Source organism: Amphiprion ocellaris, chromosome 7, assembly GCF_022539595.1.
Source record: "Amphiprion ocellaris isolate individual 3 ecotype Okinawa chromosome 7, ASM2253959v1, whole genome shotgun sequence".
NCBI lineage: Eukaryota > Metazoa > Chordata > Actinopteri > Pomacentridae > Amphiprion > Amphiprion ocellaris.
Window position 1 is genome coordinate 27,534,190 of NC_072772.1, and position 6,732 is coordinate 27,540,921.

General features: G+C 37.1%; 1 long non-coding RNA gene across 1 annotated transcript; it reads right to left on the reverse strand.

The window, feature by feature from the left end:
- Window positions 1–3,635: 3,635 nt before the first annotated feature.
- Window positions 3,636–6,468, reverse strand: LOC129349265 (uncharacterized). The gene is made up of 2 exons (XR_008602200.1): window positions 6,330–6,468; window positions 3,636–4,756 (listed from the first exon to the last, which is right to left on the reverse strand). It is a non-coding gene; the product is annotated as an uncharacterized LOC129349265 (long non-coding RNA).
- Between the last annotated feature and the right edge of the window lie 264 nt (window positions 6,469–6,732).

Genomic DNA, 6,732 nt, shown 5'->3' on the forward strand with positions numbered 1-6,732 from the left:
AAGGCTTTTTCACAGCACTATACATTGACTATGTTCCAATATTTTGCATTTTCATTCAAAGTAAGTATTTTGCTTGTTTTCAAGGACACAAGTAAAGGACACAGTCATTTTAGTCATTGCTTGAGAGTTAAAAATCATTTTTTCATCCAGTTGTTTGAAGAGTCTTTAAAAATTCTCGAAATACTCTCGGGAAAAAAAGTTTTTCTAAACGACGTTCTGGGATTTTCAGAGATCAGTGGGTATAAATTTCAGAAAATATGATGCTTTGCTCTGTTTCTTTCAAATCTTTTCAAGTTTTTCTCAAAAAGAAAGAAAGAGGGTTTGACGTTTCACTGAAGTAAGTCCCTGTACTTAGCTGTGTGACTTCACTGTAAAGGTAATACATGAGAGACTCAAACTGTGGCTTCATCTATCTCAGCTTGCCACCACACTTTTGCCATGGATCGGCTCGGATGACCTGCATCTGTCATAAAAACCCACAGCTTTGTGTATCATCGATTCGTTCCCATCTAGAAATGAGCCCCATGTCACACGTATTGTTTCTAGATTGAAAAGGAGTTGGCCAACATCTGCTGTAAATCATAAAGCCCCATTAACCAGAGGGATCTCTTCTGCCACCAGCTCTCGCTCCGGCTCTTTTTCTCCCCCGTCTTCTGGGTCAAACCATTGTCTCGGTTTCATTTTGTGGAATTTTTTTTTCTTTGTAACCTCAGCGTGCCGGACCCTCCATCACTGTCCCCGCCATCAGAGGGAAGACGCCGGTCTGTGAACACAATGATGTCAGGTACAACATTAAAACGTTTAACCAAGTGGAGGGGCTCCCTGACCTCTGCACGCTCAGCCGGGTCAGGATGAGAAAATGGAGGTCACATAACACACAAACATATATTGTTCTAAGACACTAAATGACGCCGGGAGGGAGGGAGGATCAAATCCACTTAGGCTCATATTTGACCTATTTCATATCTTTATGTTTTCTCCATAATTGAGTTAAAGGGTCAGTTCACCTAAAGCAAATAAAAACATATTATCTCACTTACTGCCAGTAAAACCCTAACCATTAAGTTCTGATTTTATGGGAAGTGAGGTTTCTGTTTCTGAGATTTATGCAGCCCCAAAAGTCGTGCTTTAATTTTATTTGGCAACAGTGGATAATATAAATAAAGTCACAGTATATCGGGATTGAACGATGGAATCCTGATTTTATTTCTATTATTGTCCCTTGTGTTTATTCAGTCACCAACAAAAGAAACACTACACTAAAATTGTGATTCATATAAATGTACAATAACCCAAGAGGTAACACCATAAAACACAACAATTGCGTGAAATGACACAAATATGAAGTCATTGATGACTAAATAATTAAAAAAAAGTATCTTAACATATACAGTCTATTAGAGAATATGCTACTGCAGGAATTAAACTGAAGGGCAGTAAAGAAAATAAAATTTTCTGGTGTGGAGCTCATATTTATTTGCTAGAAAACCTGAAAACTGCCTGCCTGACTCTATTACAAAATCTACCCCAGCCCCTCTAAAGCTCTTCTTAATGCATCATATTTGCTTAAACCATACAAAAAACTAAGTGTAAAAACATTAATTACCATTTTAATGTAAGGGCATGTGCCAAGAAGTGAGCAATAACTTCCTGGTGTCTCTGCTTGTTGCCTATTTCTTGACCAGACCAGTTGGTCTGGTCAAGAAATAGTCTTACAAATTGTTAATGTTTACCAGTTCAGTTTTTGGAAGGAACCCAAACAATATCCAGTGTACTATTTGGTGACTTTTAGCACTAGATAGAGCCAGTCTGGCTGTTTCCATCTGTTTCCAGTCTCAAGCGAAGCTAAACAGCTGCTGACTGTATCCTAATGTTGGACACACATTAGAGTGGTGTTAATCCGTTTTTCTCCATTAGAAAGCTGAAAAGCTTATTTCCTTAAGGTTTACTTAAAGTCCTTCTCCAGTTGTTTATTTAGCCCCTAAAAACTCATCTTTGTGTATTGAAATTACATATTTAGAAGTTTTTTTGAGTGTTTTTACACGTAAATAATCCCTTCCTACTTTTCATCATTTCTTCTTCAAAAATATGCAGATCTATGAAGCCCTTGCCTCGATCTACACCCACCCCTCCCCAATCATTGCAGCTCAAGTACACCAGCTCACCCACAACTAATTCCGTCTCACATGTTTGAGCCAGAAAGTGGTTCTAAAGTAGAATAATGATACAGAAATCTCCACCCTGCATACGCAAAAAATCCAGGAAACCACACCCTAAAAGACAACAAATTGGTGAAATTAATTATGAATTAATTTATGACTAATTAATAAGAAAGCATCTCAGCATATTAACAGGACTATTTTTTTATGTTTACATACACAACCCTGAAAGTCTGAATCTGTGTTTTTGAGACTGTCATTTGTTTCAAGGTTGAAATGATCAGCCATGATATGTCTTCTAGAATATCAAAACAACATCTGGACACATTAACAAAGTTAAAAGGTTGATTTAAAACAAAAACCCTTGACATGGCTGGATATATTTTGTGATTTAAGTGAACAGATTCAGAAAAGTATAATTTCTCTTTTACTTCTTGTGTTGCGAATGCTTTTCTACTAATTCTGTGCAAAAATACCTAAAAAAAACCCGACAGAGTACATGAATGTTTTGTGTCTCTGTGCTACACACTATAATGCATGTTTGCCTGTGAGCGGCTGATGCTGAACAGGGCTCAGGTCTCCCACATTAGCAGCTCCCCTTGAGCTGACCTTGACTTGAACACAGTGAGCCTGAGGCGGTGGGCTGAGGGCTGGGCTCCCCTCAGGCTCCCCTCCCCCAAGGACTCTCTGCAGGTTGACTGCCTGTCTGAGTGCACACACACACACACACACACACACACACACACACACACACACACACACACACACACACACACACACGCACACACACACGCGCACACACACACACACACACACACACACACATACGGGTTTCCATCGGAGATGGGGACCGACTTTCTGATCATCACCTGTGGGGACCACCCTTTCCAAAGGTCCTAGAAGTCTGAAAAAAATCAAGTATCCTAACCAGAGCTTTGTTAGCCTATACACAGCTTAAAGGACCTGGATTGATGAAGCAGTGTTTTCTCCATGTGACATGGGGACTTAAGAAAAAACAGATAAACATGGCTGATGGGGACATCATTTGAATATTATTTGCATAATTCACACAACGTCCACTTTGATTAGTGGGGACCTTGCAACCACAATATGTATATTGTATAATGACATGCATCTACGTCATGCAATTCCTCAGATTACTGTATTTGTTAAAAAATGGTTAATCTACAACAAAGCAGAATCAAAGACATGTATTAGTACATCAGTAACAGTTAAATTTTTTTTAAAAATAGTTTAGCTTAGTATTTATTAACACTTTTTAACCCCTCAATTTTTCATTTTTAGAGCTATTCCTTCTTTAACTTTCACACAGTCAAATATAGTTAATATTTTTAACCAGTTTACCACCCAGCATCAGCTATAAATACTACTCAATCAGCTGGCACCTAATATTACCACTAAAATACACCACTACTAAGTAATGAATCTGAAGCCATTAAATCCACATTTCAGGAATGCAATGCAGAATTAAACTTTATTGTGTTCAATTTCACGAACTCAAAAAATGAGTTGAATGAACTTCAAAACAATCAAACTCGTTTTTACCTGAGGTTTCCAAAGGAATTCCTCACATGAAACATAAATACGACTTTCACAAAAAAAGTCTGGTCATTTTGGCCATAATTGTCACTTAGGAGAAAATAAAGTGCGGTGTACAATGTTCAAGTATGTCTGAAAAAGACAAGAAACATGTTCAACATGTTCACTAGACTAGTGTATTTTGCTGAGACATGACTGTAAACAAAAACTGTCCAACAGGAAAATCTAATCACTAAATTATTTATGTTGCATTGATTTTTTGTAGGCTGTAATGCGGTTACAGATGTAACATTTTTGGTTGTTCAAGTCCCTGTTCTTAAGAAATATTCCTTCTTTAACTTTCACAAAGCCAAATATAGTTAATATTTTTAACCAGTTTACCACCCAGCTTCAGCTAAATACTACTCAATCAGCTGGCACCTAATATTACCACTAAAATACACCACTATTGAGTGATGAATCTGAAGACATTAAACCCACATTTCAGGAATGCAATGCAGAATTGAACTTTGTGTTCAACTTCAAAAACTCAAAAAAATAAATGAAATGGACCTCAAAAAAATCAAACTCACTTTTGTCTGAGGTTTACAAAATGAATTCCTCACATAAACATAAATACAACTTTCACAAAAAAAAAACTGGCCATTTTGGCCATAATTGTCACTTAGGAGAAAATAAAGTGCGGTGTACAATGTTCAAGTATGTCTGAAAAAGACAAGAAACATGTTCAGCATGTTCAGTAGACTAGTGTATTTGACTGAGACATAACTGTAAACAAAAACTGCTCAGCAGGAAACTCTAATCACTACATTATTTATGTTGCACTGACTTTTTGTAGGCTGTAATGCGGTTATAGATGTAAAATTTCAGGTTCTTCCAGTCTCTTTTCTGAAGCGCTTCTGGTTCAGCATGTAAACATTTCTCGCAGTCACTCTTTGTCGGTACAGTAAAAGAGGTAATGAATCGTTTCATGTGTCTTTCCACTGCTTGCACCTCTGTTTGTTGCCAGGGTGTTTTCTTCGTTCGAGTAGATTTACCTTCAAGAGGTCAGAAAAACAGATTTGTAACTGTATAACACTAAAACCATAAAACAATGCAAATGAAATCTGTTCATTTGGTTGTACATAGCACTGTGACATCAAGAAATTTGCTCACACCTCCCCACCCCTTCCTCATTATAGAATGGTATTAATCAATTATGAATGCTGACAAACAATTGTCTCAAATTTCCCATTATGGTTTTACATTGATCTATTGTATCAATGTATATATAATGATTGACCGTGACTTGATATATCCAAAATATTTCGATTAGAAAATATATACATTTTGTCACCTGTCTTTTCCTGGAGGTTGTCTGATATAGATTCCTTAAAGTGAGCACAGGCTAATTGCTTAATTTTTTTAAACAACTGTGTACTGATGGGCACTGGCCAAATGCTTCATTATGCTTAATTTTTTTTAAAACACCTGTATACTGATAGGCACTACAATTCATTGACATCTTTCAAAACCTCACATGCAACCCGTGATAGATGCTGTTAGGCAGCTGCAGTTCACTTGGACAGGTGTGTGACCAGAAGTAGAAAAGAGTAAAAAAAGGTATATGGAAATGAAGCTTTATCAGTTTTATCAATTATTTAAACTAATATTCAAGCTACTTGAAATTAATTTGTTTCGTCAATATGAGTGCTCCTACATGTTATTACTTGGCATCTATCCACATACTATAGTGCTCCAGCCACTGTGAACTTTTTAGTCCAATTTCAAGCACCTAGTAGACTCTAGCAACAATTAAGTATCCTTATCAACAAATACCAGTGATCTTAATATTTATGTGTACACAGAACACAATAATTTAGAGCCGCTGGAGGCAGCAAAGTTATTGAAGGAAACATTTCAGAAAGAGAGCAATGAAACAAACTAGTATTTAGTGAATCCATCTAAGGACGAGGTTTAAAAAAAAACTTGACAGTTGTTGATAAAGGAGGGCATCTGATGAATTTAAGAAGGAAAGCAAAATGTCTAATTTTTTCTGACAAAATTACCAACACATATAGGACTGCAACTAGAAATGAATCGTCTGAGCATGATACATCATCAAAAGTGGAAGTAAGCGCGCAATTCAACAGAAATCCCCGTCCGGGCAGAGCACTGAACACGGACGAACACCTGCGCTGTATCATGCATGAATAATATATGCATATATTATACATGCATGATACAGTGCGCACATCCGCGTTTACGACAGTGGATGATACAGCGTGGATGTCCACGCTGCATCGTGCATACATATGTATGATGCAGTGCGGATGTCTGTCAGTGTTAAGCGCTCCACCCGAATAGTGATTTCTGTGGCATTGCGCATTCACTTCCACTTGAAATGACATATCGTGCTTAGACAATGAATCGACTCATCATTAGTTGCAGCCCTAATCAGATGTAAGGTGTGAGTGATTCAAAGGTAAGTCAAATTTCTTTATGTGTTCGCATGTGGCTGGTATACTGTTAAAACATTTGGTCATTTCTAGATTATTTCATACACTGACAGTACATTTTCAGCATACACCATACATAATCATATCAAAGAAAAATGTGTGAAAAGTTCACCTTTGGAGGAAGAGGTGACCCCTGATGCTACATTATCATCTGATGGTAGGGGCTTGAATCTCTTGGGTGGTGGTGGCATTTCATTTCTCTCAGTGGGAGGAAGTGTCTCGTCTGCTGGTTCTATGAAATACAATCAAAATTCAACATTTGTAGAAAGGTACAGTCTAAAGTTTTACATGTACTATAGAATACTGACAATGTGTTATCGAGGGTGTCATTTGTTGCACTAATGATTTATAATTACAAGTAGTGCACAAAAAATCCAGTAGTAAACCATTTAAAGTGTAAAATTGAGGTTCAACATTCCAAGACCACCATTTTATTAAACTGATGGAGTATTTTTATGCTTATTCGCTCTGACTTTTCCATATTGCTGATGACCAATGTACAATCACAAAAAACA